This window comes from Gymnogyps californianus, chromosome 4 (genome assembly GCF_018139145.2).
Source record: "Gymnogyps californianus isolate 813 chromosome 4, ASM1813914v2, whole genome shotgun sequence".
NCBI classification, from domain to species: Eukaryota; Metazoa; Chordata; class Aves; order Accipitriformes; family Cathartidae; genus Gymnogyps; species Gymnogyps californianus.
Genome location: NC_059474.1, coordinates 75,362,122 through 75,386,655, shown reverse-complemented (window position 1 = coordinate 75,386,655; position 24,534 = coordinate 75,362,122). Strand labels below are relative to the sequence as shown.

At 37.5% G+C, this 24,534-nt stretch overlaps 1 long non-coding RNA gene across 1 annotated transcript in view; it reads left to right on the top strand.

The window, feature by feature from the left end:
* The first annotated feature begins 1,191 nt into the window (after positions 1 to 1,191).
* The window catches only part of LOC127016238 (uncharacterized), a 130,127-nt gene continuing 106,784 nt past the window's right edge, over positions 1,192 to 24,534 (top strand). The window contains exon 1 of the long non-coding RNA XR_007766459.1: positions 1,192 to 1,281. This is a non-coding gene — a long non-coding RNA (uncharacterized LOC127016238). The remainder of the gene's footprint in view (positions 1,282 to 24,534) is intronic.

Here is a 24,534-nt window from a genome sequence, read left to right as displayed (position 1 = left end):
ATGACAGCGGCAGCAGGAAAAGGGATACGTGCGTGGGTACTGTAACTCCTGAAAAGAAGGAAAGAACATAACAAATATGAAAAGGGGGAAGATCTTGGAGGCTATCATATGCATTTTTTATTTAAGTCTAATGAATAATGCTAAAAGGAGACTGAGGCACTGAGCTTGTGTACTTTGCATGGAATAAAAAAGGCTGTTATTGAAAGAAATGCTATTGGCTACGGCAGATAACATATCCCAGCTCAGTAACTTTAAATACCGTCCAGCGGTCATATGCTTGGCTGATACAGAGAGAAATAAGTAGGGGAAAGAGCTTCCTGAGAACTTGCACTACATAGTTAACAGTGTTTTTATTTGATTAATCAGAAAACCACCCTTCTTTTCCATTCTTTGAACATTATTGAACATTGAACGAAGCTGGTGAAGGGTCTAGAGCACAAGTCTTATGAGGAGCAGCTGAGGGAACTGGGATTGTTTAGCCTGGAGAAAAAGGTGCTCAGGGGAGACCTTATCGCTCTCTACAACTATCTGAAAGGAGGTTGTAATGAGGTGGGTGTCAGTCTCTTCTCCCAAGCAACAAGGGATAGGACAAGAAGAAATGGCCTCAAGTTGCACCAGGGGAGGTTTAGATTGGATATTAGGAAGAATTTCTTCACCGAAAGGGTTGTCAAGCATTGCAACAGGCTGCCCAGGGCAGTGGTGGAGTCACCATCCCTGGAGGTATTTAAAAGCCATGTAGATGTGGTGCTTAGGGACACGGTTTAGTGGTGGACTTGGCAGTGCTAGGTTAACAGTTGGACTTGATGATCTTAAAGCTCTTTTCCAACCTAAATGATTCTATGATTATCTTATTAGCTAAACTCAGTCTCAAAATTTAAGTGCCTGCCTTTGATGGAACATATTCTATACACTAAACTTAGCAAGAAAGGAATAGATTAAATCCTAGTTTCAAGCAAATAACGTGTTTCACCCAGCAATTGATAGCTTAGTGCTCTGGTGGGACAGAAATGGCCTTCAGGTGAAACTAATGAGTGCTCCTCACAAAGGGAGGCTGCCAGGTGCTGTTAGTGATTGTATATGAGGAAGAAAGGTGTGGAAGTTTCTTTCATTTTCTTTTTTCCTCCTTTGTGCCTGGAGGTTTTGCTTTTGTCTCTGGGAGGAGGAGGCATGTTTGTTCTTGCAGAGACAGAAGGGTGTTCTGTGCAACGGAGGTCTTTTAGTAGTTTTCACAGTGAAAAATGCTACAGGACTTGTTGAGCCCCAGACCATCTGACTGTGAAGGTATGTTTCCTCTGGGTGTGGAGTCGGGCAACCGCCTATGGTACAATAAATGTTTGTGCCGGTTCCTCTTATTACTGTTGGTTTAGAGATATAGTGATTTCCCAGTCTTGGTTAAGAAGTGGTGTAGTGAACAACTTGATTTTCCAGTCTTTGGCAATCTTGTAGTGTCCAAAATAATGCTGTGATGACCAGCTGAGTATTGCTAGTGGAGACATCCTCATAGTACTTTAAATATTTTTTTGTTGTTTTTAAAAATGAGCAGTCTTCTGACAAAGCTTGTCGCTGGAAAGTGTTACCCTCTTCTGGTTGAATTGTTTAGTGTGGTGCTTACTTTAAAATAACCAGAGCTTTTGGCATTTACTTATGTAGGACTTGATTCAGCAACAAAAAGTGCTAAAATCTTTTTTTTTTTAACGTTTAGAGTCTTTTAGTCACTGTGGTGCAACAAACAACTGTCTTAACAATTAGTACTTATGCTTTGCAAATTTTATTCCAGTAAAACACAAATAGTCAGTGCTGCTTCACAGACCAATTTTAGTCCTTTTTTCCTCCTGCTTCTCCTTTCTCTAAGGAGATTTTAGTGGTGATGGCTATAAGGTTTCCCATAATAGAAAAAAAATTGGTATGGTAGAAATTGCTTGCTGAACGAGGGTCTAGTGTCTTTGATAGCATATGTATAGTAGACTTGGGTAAAGCTCACTTAAGAAGTTGGTATTGGAAGTTACTAGGACTTCAACTTTCTAGTATTTCTCTCTGTACTCTCTCACAGTGCTGTGTGCCATTGAGCTTCTAATGTGGTAAATGTGTGCAGGTGCTCTGACTCTTTGGGGTTCCAGGAAAGACCAAGTTACCTGTGAAGACTTTAAGTGAAATCAGGAGTTAGTCATGACTCATTGTGACTGTTGTATAGATAGGTCAAGTAAATCAAGAGAGACTTTTGGGCAAGGATATTATTTTATGACTCAAAATATCTCATGGAAAGACTTAATGCTTTCGCTATTTTGTACTGAGGAATGAGCTGATCCTGTGAACTCAGATATATGTGTGTAACTACTTGAAGATATCTGTTCTTTGTTGGTTTATGATGTTATGGAAGGCTAGGTTCAAACAATGATGTTAATAGTTAATGGTGTCATGAGTGAAGACGAGGTCTTTCAGCCAAGACTGGGAAATATTGCTTTATGGTGTAGATATAAAACAGCTTAAACAACTAATGCTGCAATTTTTTTTTTATAAAATACCTTCAGTAGTACTTAGAAATGTAGGAGAAAAGATTTGTCACTTTCAGAAGGCTTGAGACCTAAATGAGTGACAAATGATCTTAGTAGAGATTATAAAAGAATAATTCATGGTGCAATATGCTGAAATGAATATGTATGGCAGGCTGCAAATGCATTCATGGAACTTTCTTTTATCTTCAGGAAAAAGTTTTTCATGCTGTTCTGAATATGAATGATGATTACTTGGATCGATCTATTTTGTTGAAATTTTAACTATGCTTTTGTTTTGTTTCCTTTTTTTTTTTTAAATATACAGTATAATCACTAAATTAATTTCTCTGCCAAGAGGGTAGGGATTCTTATGAATCTCATTTCTACACATGCCATAGTAATTTTCTGGAGATCAAAGATGATGATCATTAGTTAAAAGAGTCTTTAAGACTTTGTGAATGCCAGATCAGGCAAAGAGTAAATGAGGAAGTGTCAGCAGTTGTCAGGGAATTCTTGGCATGACAATCTATTGTCCTGGACTTATATTGCCATAGATGTCTGCTGAATTGTAAATTACGTATTTAATTCAATACTACCTAACAGTCTTTTGTAACTGAAAAAATAAACAGTTGTGCTGATAGTAAATTGTACTGTACATATTGATCTCTTTAATAACCCACAATTGTAAACCTATGCTAATAATTTATTTTCTTTCTGCAATATAGAAACCAGATTTTGAATATCTATTTTGCAGCACGGTGACTTTTCAACACCAGGAAGTGGATTACCTACCTTTACTTTTTTTTTTTTATTCTCATGCTTTTCTCTCCAGTTATCATAGAAGAACGTGCTCCCATTCATACATGACCTGCAGTAATCTGTTAATAACAAAGCCAAAAAGTATGCTTGCAATTGGTTTACTATGTTATGTGAAAGTAGTTGAGAGCATGTACGGCTGCTGCCTTAAAATGACCTTTTTTTGGCAATCTGGCAACTCTTGAATACTTGACTCCTTAAGTAGTATTGAGGCCCTCAGTGCTCTGCTGTATTCCTACGGAATTGTTAGAAATCAGCCAACTTTTGAATACTAAGAATATGATTGTTACACTTGCCCATGTTGTCTTCTATCAGCTTTCTTTCATTTAGGGATGTTTACCACTGCTTAATAGTGTTTTCAAAACTCCTACTAGTGATATCATAATCCAGAGATGGGTTAACATGTCTTGCTATGGAAGGTACCGTCAAAAATTAAATACGATCTTTCATGTGTTTCTGGTGATAGGGTCACAAACTAATTCATGTGAATGAGAAAACGTGCTGGTCTGGCAATGTGGTGGTCTGTCAAGATTTTTTTGCTGTCAAATTTTACTCAGAATATATATATATGTGTGTGTATTTTTAAAAAATGCAATTCCCCTTCTATTTATATTTCCTGAACTCAAAGTGTTTATTAACAGACACTGAAAGGGAGATAAAAACAAATAGGTCTTTTTAGCTACTTACTTCCCCTTATAGTTCTGCTGACTGTTTGTTTGTGTCTGCTCATGAAACTTCAAAACTTCACAGCATTTACTTGAGAGAAATAGACTAAAATATTGATCCATGGTATTTTTATAAAGTTACCTTTTGTACAAGACTTTATTTTTTCTCTTTAAAAACTGTACGTTGAGGTCTTTAATTCCGGGTGTGCTAAGAGGACATAAGCTGAGCAGGGTGGAGTGAGAAAGATGTCCCTTAATTTCTGAGTGAATGCCACGTACTAGAGTTATCATCTTGATATTGCCTAGCTGATTGTGTGTGTTAAATCAAAAGGGAAGAAAAATTTGAGAAAATACCTGTGAAGAATATTCACAGCCAGTCATTAATATTAGGAAAAATCAGCTAGTCTACTACAAGTCTGGTTAACAGGTCTGTTTCTGTAAGGTCATTCTTTGGTTTCCATTGACTTACTATAACACATTCAGAAGAAAGGTCTAGTCTAATGTGTTAAGACTCTTTTGGAAAAGAAAGAAGCCTATTTAGTTAGCATAAAGGAAACAGAACTGTGTAGAGAGTTTTACATATGATAGTAGCCTGAAAGTGTCTGGTTTTGCTGCTACTTTAGCATATCTGTTGAAATATAAGGTAGTCTAAAAAAAAAAAAAAAATCAATTGACTTATATCTCTGGGGAAATCAGTATGTTGAAAGTAAATGACAATGAAATCTGCAGACTGACAGGTATTTTTACTCAGCAGAGGGCTTTAGAGCGAGGAGGTGCAAGAACTTAAAAAGAAGCCAGCATGTCTCCCTCCCCACATGGCGTTATGAAAGAAAGTAGGATAATTTTCAAGTGGCCTACAGTGGTAACTGTATGATATATCTCAACAGATTGAGATGTCACACAGTGGCTCTGCTGAATATAAATTGTCAATATTGCATGTAATTCTTTGCCTTTTCTTGGAGCACGTTGTGCGAAAATGAGATGGCTAGGTGTCTAAATCACATAAATGACTATTTTGTCTGTCACTGTTATAGATAAAAGCCAATAACAACAAATAAAATAAATGACCTGAAATAGAATTTTAAATCAAATAACTTACCACTTTTGTGTCTCTACTGATGACATTTATTAAGAGAGCTCTAATAACAACATGGAGCAACTTATCGAAGCATGCTTTCACAGCAGTACAGTAGGGAATGCCTTGCCTTAGTCGCATTGCTGCTACCAGAATTTAAGGCATTATTCTGTACCCGTTATTTTGGCAGTTTTACCCCATAGAGTCTTAAGCATTTGAAGAACAGAAAGATATCTGGCAACTGTAGCCTGAGAAATGAGAGCTGAAAAAGTGTCCAGCTGCAAGACAGAACTTTCTCTTAAAAAAAATGGATGTTCTGTGTTGCTGCTCGAAGATAGGATTCTCTGTCCCTTGACTAGGATTGCTTTGAGCAGATATTTTTCTTATCAGGTGTGTGCTACACAGAGAAATTAAGTTGTAATCACACTTCAGAGACCTTGTATCTGCTGGTTAACAGGTGAAAGTTAAGTGAAAAGTTTTCACCTGTGAAGTTTTTAAAAGTTGGAGAAGGGAAAATATTTGGTTTTCTGTGCTTAACATATCCATTCTGACTAGTGTCACTTATATGATAGAAACAGAAATTAAATTTAAAAGACCTTTGGAATGTGCTTACCAACACCTAGAATCACAAAGCAGCTCAGTAGATGCTTAGCTTTAAGTACTTGTGCAATCCTGTTGATCTCTACTAAGCTAGTGATATAATTAAGCAAATGCTTTTTAGTATCCTTTAGTGATACACGCCCACAGTATCTGCTCTTTTTCATCCCTTTTTAGTATCCATTTTACTTAAAATAATAAAGTGGGATCGCTGTTTTGATCTCTGCTGATCTTCTTATCCCCATACTGTTGCTTTTAATAGTGCCTTGAGACTTAACAGCTTGCAAAGAGAATTAGTTGGGAATTTTTGACTGAACGTTCTCCGTCACAATACAAATTTATGAAACTTAGTTATAAAAATGCATTCTGTTAAATTCAAATTATTGACATTTATGGTTGGAAGAAAAGACCTATTCTAGAAAAGGTACGTCATTTTGTGTCTTATGTCTGCATATGGCAGCATGCCTCCACTCAAGGAAAAGGTTCATTATTGGGCCATATTTTTTAATTCAAATTAGTTTACTTATTTGGCAATAGCTCTGTTTGAGTAGCTGTACCTTGCATTTGTAAGGCTAGTGTCTGTCAGTTTATTGTTTGTCGTGAGCATGTTTTGCTGAAGAATGTAATTTAACTGAAACTGTGATTAAAGACCATTTCAATTTTTGCCAAATTGGTTGCTTGGCAAAGTGTCAGCATAAAATCAGCAGCTATCGCACATAAAATAGCCCGTTTTAAGTTGGTGGTGTACAGTGGGTCATATTTAGCATTGGGTTAGCTCTAATTGATTCCCTGGAAGTGCACCCAGATTTAAGTTGGCTCATTATTTTAAGGCAAACTTGCATTAAGGGCATCGTTAGGGTTTTGGGGTGTGTAACCACTGTAACACAGTTAATGAATGACATAGCACCAGGTTCAGTTGCCGAGACTCTTTTCTTTTTTTTTTTTTTTTTTTTTTTTTTTTTATTCTTCCCCTAGGGAAAATTTGCTAAATGTGTTGGAGGTTTAAACCCAACTGTTTTATTTGAGGAAATCCTGGGCATCCCAACAGTGTTCAGATTGCATTTTCTCAATATCCCTTCAGTTTCAGGAGGCGTCTCAGCCTTTGATACCATCCCTAAAACTAAACTGTGTTCTTTGTGGGAAAAGATATGGAGGGATATGTTTAGAAAGCAATATCCCATGGCCTACGTTTTATGGTTCCTTGTCAAGTTGCAAGGTGATTAAGAGCATGGTGTTAAAAGGCTTTGGCTACTATGTGACTGTTATCAGCTTCATGTAAATATGTTTAAGTTAAAAGTAAGAAGTATGATTATATAAAATGAGAAGGATTAGGTGTTTATACAGCTACTGTATTATATCTTTGGTGCTAATTTCTAGTATGATTAAGTAATTATCAATTGTTTTATATTAAATGACAATATAACTGTCTTAGTAGGTTTAAATAACATGTTCCTTGAACAACCATAATTTAAAACATTGCCATTATTTTCATCAGGGCCACCAAAATCATGCTACCGATAGACATGGTTTAAGAGAGTTGGTTTTTTTTTTTAACTGTTTTGAAATTGGTTAGAATTTCATCAAGAAATGAGTAATGATAACTTAAAAATTTTAGTATACCACTGTGGTGATGGGTGAGGAAAAATAGCTGCTTGTCACTGTGCAAGTATTCTGCTGACTTGTGCTGGGACATTTCATGTGTTGCTGCCTCTTGAAATAAATTCTGTCTGTGGCTAATGGTCCTTGTCTTATGTGAACAGAACTGAAAAATAAAGAAACAATAATCATGTAATGGTGTTTAATGACACTGCAATGGTCTGAGAAGCCATTGCAAGTGTGCACCCTAACTAAGCATTTATAGGAAGATAGGGATGCCTACATATAGTGCACTAAAGTCTTGGGAGTAATAAAAGTACATGTTTAATAGACTCCTAATCAACTTTCCCTTATTTATGGCTATTTGTGACTTCAGTATGTATGTGACTTGATAATATGAATGCTTGTAAAAGATGGTAGATTAAAATAGGCATTTTCCTGGTAATTGCCCTTAATACATTAATAAAAGGAACTTGCAAGGGGCTAGCTCTGATTATTTCATTGACATCTTCTGAGTTGAGAGAAAAATGACCATATCCATGTTTACACAATTTATTCTGTGAGGGCAGATGTCTCCATACAGTGTGTTGGATGATAGTGCTAGTTCTAATAATAATGCTCTTTCGTAAGTGATATAAGTAGTAAGACTGATGTCAGCCCAGGAATATACTAGCAATAGTTTCCAAAATTACTTAAAGAAACCCCAACAAAAAAACCCCTCCATGGCCGCTCCCCCCCCAATTTAAAAAAACCCCACCTCTAGAGGAATCCTTTGAATACTCCAGACTCTATTCTACTTGTCAGGCTTTCACCATGACAATAATGAAAACACGCATATCTTCTAATTTTCAACAGATTTATTCAGGTTAAATTTTGCTAGGTTGCAACCACAGAACAGTGGGCAAATGTGGCTTCAAAACCAGAAAGCGCAGGCAGAGGGTTAGCTGCAAACAAAGTTTTACTCTTCTGTGCAGCACTCCAGAGTTTACAAAATATACTATATGTGTTAAAAACAAGTCTCATCGATGCTAGTGTGGGGGAAGGAGGGGAAGATTTATTTCACACTGGAAAACAATAGTTATTTCTGTGAAAGTTTTTTTTTGTGTTATTCCAATGTGTGTGGGTAGAACAATAAAACTTTCACTCATGTATTTTCAGGTTTTTTGTAATCCTGAACTTGTGCAATCCTACAGCAGATGTTAACGATGGAGACATTACGAAAGGATAAATAGTTTGCGTATTTGCCGATACCTGCTGAAAAGTTAAGAGAAGGTCTGGAAAGCAGGGATAGTGAGCCTGTATGTGGGCTTACCTATATGCGAAATTCTTGTATTAAAATTTGAATCTTGGTAATTTATGTTTAAAGGAACCTATGGAGATTATCTGCTCTAACACACACACGCACGCACCCCCCACCCCCCGCAAGGTCAAGGGAGATGAGGTTTCTCAGGACCTTGTCCTGTTGGGCTTTGAGTATCTGTAAGGCTCTCTACAGCCTCTCTGGGCAACCTGCTCCAGTTTTTCATTACTTTTCTACTAGACATGTTTTTTCTAACATCTTATCAGAATTTGCCTTGTTGCAACTTTTCCCATTGCCTCTTTTCCTGTCACTGGATACCTCTGAGAAAAGTCTGCCTCCATCTTCTTCATACCCTTCCAATAGATAATTGAAGACAGCAACAAGATTCCCTTCCCCCTTCAGTAAATTCAGTTTCCTTTCCTGAAGTCTTGATGCTTAAAGAAGATATGCATCTATATCTCGTTATGAGATCTTTTTTTCATTCCGAATTTGTATCGGTACTCATACAGAGCTGTCAGAAGTAGCTGAAGACATTAATGTCTACAAATAACCCAATTATTTTTAGTTGTGTGTGTCGGAAACCCACAAAACAGTGGTCGGTGATTCTGAAAGGTGAATGAATATAGGCTAGTACTGGGATATGGTAAGATTAAAAAATGCAGTGAATGTCAGTTTCTTTAGGGACATAACTATATCTCGCTCTGAAAGAAATATGTTGCAAATATATTTTTATTCTGAAGTACTAGCTATTTGTACTTACTTGCATCTTTAGACATATGTTGATAAGGTAGCCTATGCTTGTTTATTTGTATGTGGCCCCACTGGGCTGTTTCACAGGTGCGAAGGTGAGCACTATATCCTTTCAGGATCAGTACCTTATGGAGCACCTAGGTCAGCTTGCACAGATACTAAGCATCAAAAAGTTGTACAGGAACACAGGTATGAAATGGCCAGTCTGGCAGATATTTAACCTGTCATTCAGTTCATTTTCAAGCTGCAGGAAGGACAGATGGTTAAAACCTTTTTTTTTTTTTTTTTTTTTTTTTTTTTTTTTTTTTTGAAAAAGAAGCACTGGGAATACATAAGAGTAAGTCTTATACTCCTATAAGGAAAACTGGCTGAAGAAAAACCCCTCCATAAAGCAGGAGGATAAAGTAATATGTTAGAACTAGTAAACTTCTTAAGCAAAGGAAAATACTACTTCTTTCATCTGTCTCTGTCTTTGGATACATTAATAAATATTCAGCAGTGGATGTTCATTATAGTTTTTGTACTTGTAAAAGGATTTTGGCAATTCATTTCTAAACAGCTGTTAAGATAGCTCATCATACCATGCAAAACAAGATTTTTTTTTTTTTTTTCTGTATTGAAAACTAAGAAACATCATCAGAGGAGGAATGTGTGGTACATTTTTTCAGCATGAAACACATCAGCAGTAGGCATTTTTCCCCATCGAGGTCTAGGTTGGTGATACCGAATACTTACTGTTGGTCTGTGGAGAGGAGAAGGAAAAAACCCAAACAAATAAAAAACCTAAGCAGGACACAAAATAGGTAGTTGGCACAAAATTCCGGGATATTAAAGTTCTTAAGATAATTTACACTGGAAAGCATATGCTTCTGTACTTCTCTTCTAAATTAATAGTGAAAAATGTAGAAAAATTTCCCTGTTAATGGATTATTTTATAACTAGCCATATGGAGATTTAACATGGCTATGCTATCTTGTGCTAGGATTTCACTGACCACAGGATATAGAATAACTTTTGTAGAAGTACAGCAAAAGTAATAGCGAGGTTTGCTATAGCACTGTTTGTTCCTGTTTGAAAAGCACATATGGCACAAAGCTAGTTCTACACTGTCTATAGGCATGCTGAAATGGCTCACTAAATAGGTAGCACAGATATTAAATCTGAAAAGCTTTTAATTGTTTTATGTGTCTTTGTACAACATGTGGATAAAATACTTGCAATATCTACAAGTGACGAACACATGTAAAATACTGGCTGTGAAAACTTGTAGTACTATTTATCTCCCGCTAGGAAGAATTGTTAGGAGGTCTTGAAAATATGTTTTTGTTCTTCCTGTTGCCTATATGACTGTCAACTGAAAATTCAGATGTGGCAAAATATTTTGAAATTTAATGGGCAATTAGCAGGATGCACATGTTTTCTGGCAATCTCTGGGTAAGTGGTGGGTGATAACAGCGGAGTTTCCAGATATTTATGCACGCATATCTATTTTGGATACCTTTCCTTTAATTGCTCTCGTATATGTGAAAACAGTACTATGCTTGATTTCACTGATGATGCGCTAAGATCTCATCCTTTCAATGTCACTTCAGAACACCATTCAAGAAGTGTGTTTTATAGTGGGGCTCTGCTGTGGACTTGTCTAATACTGATGAAAGCAGTCGTAGCAAAGAAGTGGAAGTAGTGTGTCTTCAGATTTCTTCACTCTCTCTCTGAAAAGTTAACCATGATATCAACTACAGGTATCTTGTTAGCAGTGTTTTCTGGTAGTTGCTGTCACTACAGAGACCTTTCTGCCAAGTCTGAAAGTGGTACTTGGTTTGCTAGTTGCTCCTTTTGCAATAGATTGTATGTGCACAAAATCATACCTCTCTCTGGCTGCAACTGCTGTTGCGCAGTAACTTTTCCCCTTCTTAAATATGTTATCCCAGAGGCGCTACCACCATCACTGATGGGCTTGGCCTTGGCCTTGGCCAGCAGTCTTGGAGCCGGCTGGCATTGGCCCTATCGGACATAGGGGAAGCTTCTGGCATCTTCTCACAGAAGCCACCCCTGTAGCCCCCCCCCCTACCAAAACCTTGCCACGCAAACCCAATACACTGACACAAGCTGCAAAGCTGTTCATGGATTAGATCAGGTGATGTACTGAAGAATTACGTGCTTACTTTTGTATTACCACTTAAGCAATGAATTTTCTTGTTTGCTCTAACTTATACTTCTACCCTTGCTCTTTTTTTTTGTAAATCAGCCAGTTATTGTCACTTGCTTCCTGATCAAGGATTAGAAAAATAAGTGAGTTATTTTTCTCTGAAATGTGTTTGTTTTCCCTGGAATAACTGCTTAAATGCACAGTTAATAATCACTGACACAAAACCTGGATAAAAGAGTGAGAGAAGCCCTGTCCCCTGGGAAATTAATGGCAAAACTCCAGTGGACTTCCTGGGGCAGGATGTTACCTCAGGTGTACAGAATGTCTTTCAAAATTCTGTCTTTTACAGATCTAGAAGTGCAAAGCTTTAATTTACGGTATTATTTTCTCTCTTTGGGCAAGCTACAAGCGTGTGTCTGTGCTCTGCCATTTGGAGTCTTCAGCGTACATAGACCAGGGACATGGATGTTTGTGGTTCTCTGTCTAGTCAAATAGGTTTATGTGCACTTCTAAAGCTGCTACCTCAGGACCAAAAACTGATCCTGAACTTAAGTGGTGCAGGGTGGACTGGATCCATCCATATTGCATAGCTTTTGCCTAGGTCTGTTCTGGGCCATAAAAAATATTTTTGTCTTTTTTTTGGAGTTCAAAGTATATGAAGCAATATGAAGCGGTCTACCAGAGCAGTGATGTGTGACATGAATGTTCAGGGGAAAATCTGAGAGCGCAGTGCCAGCTGGGATTGTGTTGGAGGCCTGATTGGGTACAGAGAGCCAAGCCTAATGTGATTTCACCTGTGTTGACTTACAAGAGCCATTCCTGGAGTGAATGATTCCTAGAACCATGATCAAGTTTTGGTTTTGCTTGGTTTTTTTGGAGGAGTGGTTCACACCAAAAGGGAGTCCAAGTCTGAAGTAACATACGTATGACACAGACAATCAGGGGATCTGAACTTGAGCATTAACTACGTAGCTAACTTATCTGACTGTGTAGATGTACCCAAAGTCATCTAAATATGCAGTTAAGTTGCAAAGAAGGTCCATCAACCCTGATAACCCATTTGTGCTAACAGGATAGATCATTAAAGCCCTTTAAGTGCTTTGAGACTTCTGAGATGTTCTCTGCATTGTTTCTGTTTATCTGAATTATATTAAGCTATTCAGATGAAACCGCACTGTATCACTGAAACAGCTAATTGCACAAAGCTGAATGTAGGTGAATATCTGTGACAAGTGCTAGTCTAGACAATAGACATCTGATCAAGAAGGCTGTGCGGCATACCTGGTCCATTTTTGACTCTTCTATGTCCTGTTAAAACACCAAACAGTCTGAATAGTTTATGGGAGACTGGATTTAACCTACTTGTAGAACAGTTTTGAATGAGAAGATTCATTTAAAACAATCTGAACTGTAACAAAATATACTTTTCTATAGACCCCAGTTTGCTTTGTGCCTTCTAAGCCCCCAAATGCCTGCTTTTGTCTTCCATAACACTATCTCCCTCTGTTTACCTAACCCACCTCTCCTTCAGTGTCCCTTACCAATGTGGCTGAGGTGAGGGCTGTTGCTTAAGCTTGCTGGTTTGAAGCTGCGTATGTACTGAGTTGACTAGCTGGAAATTTCACTGGCTAGTTGGCTGCTATGTATCGAAAGACACAATACCCTTAGTGGAGGTAATAACTGGTGTATTTATTCTCTGTTCAGCAGCTGATTTTCATGTAGCATGGAGTATTCTGTGTCTGAGACTATTGCCCTGTTTTCATATTTCAGCCAGATTTTACTAACGGGTTCTGAACTTGTTGACAATTGGGATAGCATGCTACCTTTGCTTCCCTTAAAAGACTAGGCTAAAAATGTGCTTTAATAAAACTTTTAGCAAAAGAAAAGGATCTCTTTCAGCAAATGATTGCCTGCCATTGACTTTTAATAATTTTTTTTTTCCAAAAGTCAACTTCCACCTTCCTTTGCTAAAGTAAATCATGTTTTGTTTACTCCAAGGGCTGAACTTGACTATTCACATTTAGAGGAATAAAAAAGGAACGTGCATCCCTAAGAGTTTTACACAGTAACTTCATTAGGGAGACTCAGTTACTAGAACTAGAGACTTCCATTCTCCCTGTTTGACTTCACGTTTCACGGCATTTTATGTTTACAATAGCTGAGAATTTAAACCCCTTGAGAGACAAGTTGAAGAGCTATGTATTTGCAGGGAAAAATCTTACGTATCTGCAATTGTTTATTGCTTCATTTTCTTAGCATAAATAGCACCTTGACCAGGCACTACACAGAGGCAACATTCCAGGAATGGGGTGCAACTCAGGTGCAATTTTATTAGCTCATCTAGTGTATGTTGTCATTGTGGTAATCTGTATATGTGAAGACTGGCTCTGGGAAGCTATTTACATCATTCTATGTGTGTTGTCCTGAGATCCCTTTGCCATTCTCTTCTAAAATAAGCAAGTTTAAAGAGAAAGGGAAGAGGGCTATTTATTTAACATCTTTCTTAAGAAGATGTTTCCTGTTGAGCCAGGAACCTGACTCTCTGCTGAATGGTTAGTTTGTCTGGGAATCTGCCAGAATACAATTTCTGTGATCTTGTGTATGGAGTTGTCCTTGAACTGTTGGAAGATGATCCTCCCCTGCCCTCCAGCTAAACCTATATCTAATCGGACAGAAAAATTCCTTCTTTGGTCTCTTGTTCTCTTCCAACCTTCCTCCCCTTCCCTCCCTCCCAATAACTGATGTGTATATCAGGATATCCAAACCTTTTCCTACATACGTCAAGGAAAATGAGAGCAGTCGTGCAAAATAGACTGTCAGCCAGCAGGTTTCTGCTGCCTTTTTTTTTTTTTTTTTAATGATGCAAAAGGGTGAATTTTTGTTAGAGTGACTAAATATCTTCTTTGGGAATAATGCTTAAAGGCATCAAGTATCATCTTAGATTAATGGCCTGATAGACCTGATAAAACCCCCTTGCTTTGAGACTAGGTATATTACTAGGTGAAATTAGGAATTTTTTTTTCCTTTTTCTTTCTCCTGAAACAGCTTCTGGACTTTTAATTCCATTTTGCGGGGGCTGGTTTATACTCTTGTCCTGTTATAGTGTGTAAAGATTTTTCTCTTCTCCAAATTGTGCAGAGTATTTTTCATAAGCGTTTCTCATACATGGAAAGGCCTATTTGTGAATGACTCTGCAACTATAATACGTCCCTTCTATTTGCTGTTCTAAAATTTCACTGCCACTGCGCTATTTTTCACATGTGTAGTTTCCATTACTACTTATAACGTTTGCTAATTTTTCTTATTAGCACTTCTGAATTATACAGCATTGCCACTATCCTCCCTTTATTCTGTGACTCTTGGGAGTGAATTCACTAACCAAATGCAGATAATGTGACCTATGAGGGCCACTTCAGAGAAAGTGGCTGCCTCAAAATCCCCACCCTTATTCTATTTTTACTCTTCGCTTCTGAAAATAAAGGAGTTCAAGCAGCTTTAGATTTCCGCTTTATGCGGAAGACTCTGATGCATGACACTGTACACTACAGAAACTTGCAAATCCCAAACTGCGTGGCATCAGATTCTTACTAGGATGCTTTACACTCTTTTCAGTGCAGCTACATCAGATAAGGTCCTTATAACTAAGAATCATGGCCTTAGTCTTTATTTTTCTGTTTGAGAGTTATTAGATATAGTGCATTATTTTATTTGTTTACAGTGACCTTAGAATAGCAGTGTTGCTAGGATGGTCACAATTTGGAAAGGAAGCCAGCGTACAAGCTGCCAACTTCAGGTCTAAGTTGCACAGATCCATTTTTTTCCAGTTACACGTTTGTTATTTGTCAGTGGTGTTGGAGGATACTACATGATTACCACAAAGCAAACAATCATGAAAATAAAATGTTGGCGTCACTAGTGTGATGAACCATGAGACTGGAACTTTGAAAAACTCAGCAAAAAACACTCTTTCCACAAGCAAACAGTTCCAAGTCTTTGTGCAAGGCAGTCAAATTATACTGGACTTCAGAATCAGTGAAGAAAAGAATGAATTCTGGTGCCATTGCAGTTGATAGTAAAACTTCACTGGACCAGGGCATCGGCAGACTTCCTGCTCCTCAGCATATACAGATCTATTAAGAATCTTCTATTTCTTGGCACTTCCCTACAGAACAACTGAAAAATTTCATAATGAAACATTCAAAGCTCAGAAACATTAAATTAACTAAAAATCTGAAGCCCAATGCCTATGGCTAGTTTTTGGCTCTATTAAGTTGATGTAAATCATTCAAAATGTTGGCAGTGGCAAGCAGTATTGGCTTTTTGAAACTTTTATTGGGAAACATTGATTGAGGGAAGGAGAAGAGAAAAAGTTAAGCAGAATCCACAGTACACCTGATAATCAGGTTCAATGCAATCGTCTATCTCCTCTTTCTCCTATCTCCTGTCATCTGAGTTCTTATTCATCCATTGGCTCTAGACTTAAGCTATGTGCTTTTGAACTATATTATCTGTTTGCTGCAGCTGTACTGTGCCTCGTAGAGTGGGAATTAGGCGTATAGGTGTTACTGGAACAAAGCCAGATAACGAGGATACTGGAGGAAAAAAATTCTGATGTTTCATGAAGTAGTGCTTTGCAGTTGATACATGAAAGTCAACTGCTCCTATGTGTTCTGATTGAATGATTGGCAAATTATCTTTAAAAAAAAAAAAAGAGAGCTGGAGGGAACCTACACATCCTTGTAATCAGAAAAGCAGTATAAAGCCTTGAGTGTCCCGTATGATACATAGCGTAGTGTCTAAGCAATGAAACGTCCATAAGAGAAGACAAACAATATGAAGTACTGGAATTTGTTTGTTTCAATCATATTTAACCTTCATAGTTCAAGTCCTTTATCCTACCCAAAATATATAATCTTTTGACTTTTAGCTTAGGTAGCATGTAAAATCATGAGAGCTTATTGTAATTTCTAATAATTTGCAGCTCGTTTATCTATAGTATAATTAAAAATGGAGTTTGAACTCTTTCTTATGCTCTTGGTAAGGACATGAATTTGGAACAGAATTTGCATAATAACATTTGCTTTTGTCGATGTTCAGAGCAGGAATATAATTAAAAAGGTGAAAGGCTTAAGAGATGATGGTTCATAATGTACTTATTAAAACTGATTAAAATAAAATGTCTAAGGAAAAAGGATTAAGCTGCTTTAGTGTTTCATTTTTGATTTTTCTCATTATATGTATGGTGAGCAGATGACTCAACAGTGCTATAAGAGAAAAAGCATCCTAAGCTACTGCTGCTTGGGCAAACCTATTCAACTGGAGTTTTTAACAGCTGTTCCCAAGCTTCATTAAGGCTCATTATGAGTTGTCATGTAGTAGAGAACTTATATTTTCAGATGATCTGTGCACAGCAGTAAAGATAAAAGCCTATCTTAAGGCTGCACTAAAAAGAACAGAAGATGGTACATATTAAAAATAGATTACTGAAATTCCCTAATTAGCTAGCATAGACCTTAAAAGCAAAGCACAATCAGTGAGTTTTAAAGAGAGATGGGAAAAAATGACTCATCTATGGCTGGACTCTTTGACTCAAGCCTGACATACTCATTAATAAGGATTATTTACAAATTATCCTTTAATAATATATGCATATTTAAACACATGTTCATGTATTTTTATTTCCCCAAAACCTAATGCGCAGCTGGTCTGTTAAGAATTGTCTTCAGATCTGATTTATGTGACAACAGAAAGGAAAACGGTAATTCCAGTCTAATTTTTGATTGAAACTGTACAAAATATTTGATTCTAAATCGACACATTCCATGAATTCAAGTTTTGAGTCTAAGTAGAGCTTCAGATGTGAATACCTCTGACTTTTGGAGAGGGCAGAATGGGGAAGGACAACGGTAATAACTCAGATCTCAGTTTGCAGCAGTACAAGTCGGTTTCCATGTCTCATTTAGCCTCCTATAAATTACTTTGTCCCTCCTCTATTTTGAACGGTGGGAATTGTAGACATTTTGAAGATAGTGAATATTTCTTCCACAAAAAAGCCAGGAGGGAAGACGTGGCATGATCAGCAAGGTTATTCCTCTTAAAGAGAAATGATCAAGGCGAGAGAAGACTTGGCAAGGGATGGTCACTCTAGTATTTTTATCCCACCCCTCTTCCTCGAGGATGTTCTGCAATATGGGCATAATGGCACTCATTTGCTTGAAGTGATGATTCAGTGTGAAAACCTGAGCCTTTTCTGAATATGCTATCAGCAGGGGAAAGGGCAGGGTGCAAATGAGGCAGGAAATCACAGGACAGAGGTCTCCTCTCCCTTGACTCTGGGTGCGTTTCCCGCATTCTGAGAGGATTGAGCAAGATCAGACACCTGAAACTAGAATTTCTGCAAATGCTTCTGCAAGTCTTGGTGGTAATTTTCTGATAACTCGTTGTTTTGATATTTACGATGAGGTGCATTAATATTTCCAGTCTGTTCTGTTGGTGTTAGAAAAAGTTCTGGACAATAAATTGCTTTGTATGAAGAATATCTATGGTTTTTTATGAACCTGTGATGACAAAAGAAAAAGAAAAATTCCAGATAAAATTAATCTGCTGCTGCTGGTCTGCGTCACAGGCACCATTTAGCATCAGCCTAAAATAAGCATTTCCAGTCCTGCTGCTGTTATTCTGCCTGTAATGCTCAAATGCAGCAATACTTACATTCAGAGTTGGGTTCTGATGGGAGTAAAAGTCTGATGTTGCTCATCTTCATAAAACAACTCTTCCTCTTGTTGCAGGTGTTTTTATTTGGATTTTGCAGGTATTTTCTAATCTCAGTACTGTCAGTGCCCTTAATTTGTAACGAATATTATGCAATATGTAATTTCATTGGCTCTACTGTACGTTCATTTCGTAAAACTGGTACATTATCTGGTATAATAAATAGGTTGTTCTCACTAAGGAGAGACCATCTAATGGGCATAATGATGTCTTTCAGGCCAAGACTGAGATGTGTTGGCAGAGCAACATACTGTGCTTGCCTAGTGCCTACTTACAATAAAGGCTAATAATAACTAGAGCTATCAGTGTCAGCTTCCTCTGCATAAAAATTCCCCCCAAATTGTAACGTTCTGTGAGTCAAATGGGGAAAAAAACCCCCCAAAGTACTGTTTTCCTTCTGTGCAACTAGACTTGGATACAAATAGGATTTCTTCTTTTTGGAAATGATACATAGCGGAAGGTCTGTAAATGAGAAAAATCCCTGAAGTAGGTGGATGATGTGAAACAGCAACCTCACAGCTGGGGAAAGCTTGTAGATATTCAAACATGAAACTCCCTCAGGATACAAGGGGAGGTGTGAAAGTGCTCCGTGTAGAGTGCCTGAAAAGGTACCTTTTAACAAAAAGATCTGGAGGAGAGGAGTAGGAGTGTCCAGCAGGAAGCTACAAAGGACACAGAAAATAAGAAACCGCCAAATCACAGGAAGAGCAATATATAAGTACTGTCAAGAAACCTTTTGTCAAAGATTAGATGGGATAGAGAAGGCTAGAAGGGAGAGAATATGAGGGAGAAGAGAGAAAGACAAAAGGAACATTTTGTTCTTCTTGGAAATACGTTCAGACAGAAGTTGCTTCATTTATAAAGAATCTTCTCCAGGCAGTTAATTAGCTTTGTCAGTCAGCTGTCGTAAACCAGATTATTGAACTGTTTCATATTTGAAATTCTTTAAACTAACATCTTGACATTGCCAGTAGGTGTGTTAATAATCCGAAGACATGAGAAGAATTTATTAGCTTTGGTGTGCCTGTCTGTGAAATGTAGTAGAGAGTTAACTTCATATTATCCAAACACAGCTTGAGCTTTCTCCTGAAAGGTTCTAATTGCATTTTGAAAATGCTATTAGCTTACTTTGAGGTGGCAAATAGCAATATCGTCGTGTGGGAGGCTCTGTGTACATAATAATGAATCCTAATGGAGCAAATGGCAGCTTCATGAGTGCCACACTGCTAAAGAGAAGAGTGAAAGGGGGAAAGAATTTGTATTATTATTTTCAGCTAGCAGCTTCCAGCATTCTCTGCAATGATTTGAGTGCAAACTTAAGATGTTTTGATTGCTGTCTAAATGCTGAGTTGGGCTGAAAGCGTGTTGTAAATGGTCATATGGATTTATCTGTTTGGCATGTTTTCTTTCTCGTAGTAAAATGAAAGTCTTTATTCACAATAGAGATATTGATTTCAGCAATACATATTTCACAGGAATATCTAAGTGTGTGTGTGCAGCATTATTTTCTGTTTAAATTTAAGGGCTTTCTTCCTCCACCAGACGGATCAGTCATATGCTCATTGTTTTTTCTTTTGACCATACTCATCACCATATAAATTTCTAGTAATAAAAAATATTATCATATGTCTCGTATGAAGTATCCATGCCCTCCAAATTGGAGTGTGTTAGTTTTTTTCATCATTTAGATGCTAGTGTCCTATCCCATCTCCCTTTTTGACTACTGACTTAGTCTTCTGGACAGGCTGGCCCCTGTTTCCTGTGGCTACTGCCAACTGCTTTGAGCTTCAGTCTTTTTGCTAAGTTGGTTCTTGTTTTATTTAATTTATTAACTTCCATTTGCTGCATTTTGTTCTCTTATTCCATTCTAGTCATGCACTCATGTGGTTAATGTTTAGGTCTTGTCTCATCTGTCTCTTAAATCTGACCAGTTCCTCTGTTCTGCTGATTTCTTCATGAGAAGAGCCATCTCAAAGAGACCTTGTGGCCCATAGCAGCCCAGAGGATGCAAAATGTAGGGAGAGCCTGCTCAGATCCTGCAGCTGCTAGAGCATGCCTAGAATGGCTGCATTCTTCAGGGAATTTAGCTCAAATAATGAGATTAGCTCAGATCACGCTCTGCCACGTACAAAGTAATATTTTTCTGAAGTCTTATAACTTGCCCAAATTCACCTCCCTCAACCTGCTGGCCACGCTTCTTTTTATGCAGTCCAGGATATGATTTGCTTTCTGGGCTACAAGCGCACATTGTTGGCTCATGTCCAATTTTTCATCCAGCAGTATCGCCAAGTTCTTCTCTGTAGGGCCGCTCTCAATCCATTCATCCCCAAGTCTGTATTGATGTAGGGAATTGCTCTGACCCAGGTGCGGGACTTGCACTTGGCCTTGTTGAACTTCCTGAGGTTTGCATAGACCCGCTCCTTAAGCCTGTCAAGGTCCCTCTGGATGGTATCCCTTCCCTCTAGCTATCAACTGCACCCCTCAGCTTGGTGTCATCTGCAAACTTGCTGAGGGTGCACTCAATCCCACTATGTCATTAATAAAGATACTGAACAGTACGGATCCCAATATGGACCCCTGAGGGACACCACTTGTTACTGATCTCCATTTGGACATTGAGCTGTTAGAAAGCTCTGACTCTAAAGTTTGCAAATATTGTTTTGTAAAATAAATTAACGGACTGTTTTGATAGGGAGTTTCATAGTTGACTGACTCTTGTTTCCTTCACGTGGGATTTGATGATCTGGGATTTGCTTCAGTGGCATTGCAGCTGTGTGGGCCAACGCATGGGTGAATTCAGAATGCTGTCACCTGAATTGGTACTGAAGAGATGCCTGTTGGAGTTTTTGGGAAAAGATCTATATTCTCAGAGTGTTGGCCAACTACTGTTTTTCATAGTTCTGTAATGAGATCATCATCATGAGATCCTAAAGCATGAGAAAGAAAATCAATATTATGTACGTGTTTTTCTATGACCAAGATTTTCTCAATTCCCATCTAACAGAATCCTTTTTTGTATTTCCAGTGAAATATTTTGTCATACTCTAACCAGTTTTATAGTATATAATTCATGAAGAATAACAAGAGTGTAAAAATATTATGAAATTTTCCTCTTATCTTCTCCAACTTTGTCTGGCAGATGGTAATACTGCCTGTAGATCATTCTTTACAAAGCAAGCAGTGCACAGCTCTGCCAGCTTTACCATGATGTACTTCATACTCATCTCTGGCCAGCTTGGTACATCCACTGATAACTAATAGTCTCTGAGGCTCAGCTGTGCATCTAACATTCCAGACTTAAATCTTTCTTATCATCCATCTTACCTCTACTTATCTTGCATGAGTAGCCTATTCCTATGAGGTGATAATTAAGCTCTCAGTTTCTCTTTTTAATCCTCTTTTGACAAGCCACTTATCTTCTATATCTTTCTTTGAGAATTTTTGTAAAAATTCATTGTCCTTCTCCCAAGTTGTTCCCTATGCATATCTGTCTTGTGTCTTGCCTGCACTAGGAGTGCACTCCTCATTTGCTTTTGGAATTTGATCGAAGATCTGCTCAGTTCATCGTTTCTCTTGTAGTTTATCATTGTGTCTTCTGCTCTTGCCACTCACCTGCCCTTTTCCTTCATTCTTCTCTTCAGTGTAATGCCTGTGCTTAGGTAAGCTTCTGTGCCCTTTTACAGTGCTAACTTTCTCCTACTTCTATTCAACTTCCTACATAAGTCTTTTGGATTGTAGTAGAATATATTTAATAATCAAATTATATTCAATGGGTTCCTCAGGTATGCAGGTAGTCAAGATAGAAGATAAACAGCTAAGTTAGCTCTAATGTCTAACAAGATTCAGGTTGTGTCCTGCTCCTTTAAAACTGTGATTTCAATAGCATCTGATATATGCACAGTAGGTATAAGCAGGTAGGTTGGAGCAATACATAAGTTAATCACCATTGCAATTTGTACAGTACTATATATCATTGATTTTATTTTCACCTGATCAAACTTCATAATTACCAAGTATGTCAGTCTTTAACATTAGAATATGTGTGTGCGCTGAAAAATGTAAATGTTGAATATTTCATTTGGAGGGAAAAATAATAATAATAAAAAAAATCTGTGCTCTAGAAAATGAGTCTTAGAAAGAACACATGTAAAAATAGCTGCAAGAATCACACATCGTATTTTAGACTTCCTTGCAAACTGAACGGTTGTAATCATAGTGTTCAGAAATAAGGAGCGCTGATGCAACTTCGTCCAATGAATGGTCGTGCAAATTTTGTTAGAAACTTCAAGGAGTCCAGGATTTTATCCCATGTCTTTTAAAGAGATTTTCCATATCCTATGTCACTTTGCATATCAGCCTGGATGATAAATGAAGGCATTATTCCACAGAAAAGGTACCCTTGAATTTCTTCCTCTGGCTAGAATTTTAAAGAAAGATTAAGATAAAAAGAATTTTTAGGCTTCTCTTTGCAAAGCTGCCCAGAGGGCTGATTGCCCAAGTTTAGTGTAAATCATTTTGAAAAGCTCCGTCTCTCTCTCTTTCTCTCTTTTCTTTGTCCTTGGGACTGTAGAAATACTGGTTACTGTTATTACTGACTTATTTGTAGTAGCACCAGACCTCCCACTCATTCTGTTTGCAGACTGTGATGTTAATGTCACTTCCTGTGTAAAAGAAAACTTTTGCTCCTTATAGACTGGGTATATTTGAATAATCGGAGAATTACATAGCGTTGGAAAACAAATCAAGGGGTCATGTAATTTGCTCACTTGTCGCAAAATTTACTTGCTCCTACAGTTTGAAGAAAACAAGCTGCGCTGCCTCTCACTTGCAGGGTCTCATAAGAGACTCTGAAGGAAGAACGAGCACCATCAGTTAAGATTAAATAAAAAAAAAACCCCAAACCCAACAAAACCCAAAGACCCCAAAACTCCCCCCAAACCCAAAAGAACCCTAAAAGGATGAGGGCTACCTTTTCATGATCTACAAGTGTGGTTTTCTTCTGATTTTTAACTTCATAAGAGAGATAGTGTTAATTACTTTAAAAATGAATAATTAATTATCACCAATAAGCACTAAACCAGCAATGCATTAATTAATTGCACTTTGTTGCCTAAGGTCAATTCTTTATGTGAATTATTTTGACTTGTATGAGTTCTTGGACTTCAATGGATAGCTTGGTTTTCTGCCAGGAAGAAACACTTCAAAATGACTTGTTTTTTATTAACTGCTTTGATAGTATACTACCAAGTATAGTATATATTATGGTAATATCTAGTACATATCGCTTTTGTAGTCAAAACTGGTAAGCTTTGCCAACGTATCTCAGACACCTCTCTTTTCAAGAGGTAAATCTCAATAGCTGATTAACTTAAATGTGAATTTCTCATGTGAGAACCTCATGCTGTGAGTAGGATCCAAAGAATCTTAACCTGAACAGAAGAAAACATAATGATCTGAAAATAATGGTGAACAAGGATCTTAATAACTTTCAGGACTCACTATGCTTTGACACTTTGATTTGTCATTAGCAAACTAGTCACTTATACATTACCATTATATGCTAAATAGATGTAGGATTTGATAAAATTGCAATCATTTGGCTAGAAAATATTTGATCAGGAAATTGCATCTGAATTTATTGAAAATGCTGTTAAGTTTCAAGCCTTCTCTTAAAGCCATTTCTAAGTTGTCCTATATTACTTTTTTTGAGAGACTTTATAATTTTGAATAATCTTTATTTTAAAATAGTATTTTTGTTCAGAAACAACACTGAATCTTTCTGAAAGTTCTATCTCTTTATAAAAATAAATTTTTTTTTGGTTGCTTTCAGCTCTGAACTTGCACAAATGTCTCAAAATACTTTGTGACAAGATCTGGGTGCTTAAAACTTCTAAACTATTGTAAATCACACATTTTGCTTTGTAAGCAGTAGATTAATGATCAATTATTTTATACTGGTGAATGTGAAAGAGCTATCCCTACTTGAGGCTGAGCAGGAAACTAGATGCCTGCAGCCCACCAGCTGTTAGCATAATGGAGAGTAGTTGCAAACGATGGTGGATCCACAAGGTAAAGGTTCCTGGGCTGTGGTGTATTACAGCTGCACCTGCTGTAAGCCCAGGCTACGCCAGCTCTGTGTTGCCAGGGTCCTTCATGGGCAAGGGACTTGATTTACCCTATTAGTGTGGTTTTAGTTAGAGAAAAGGATGCTTTGCTTCAGGACAAGTTTCTGTCCGTATTGTATCTTTTGATAACTGCCTTGATGTAATACCTTGGCTACAAAGATGCCACTAAAGCATTCTTATTTTGAAATATGGTGACAT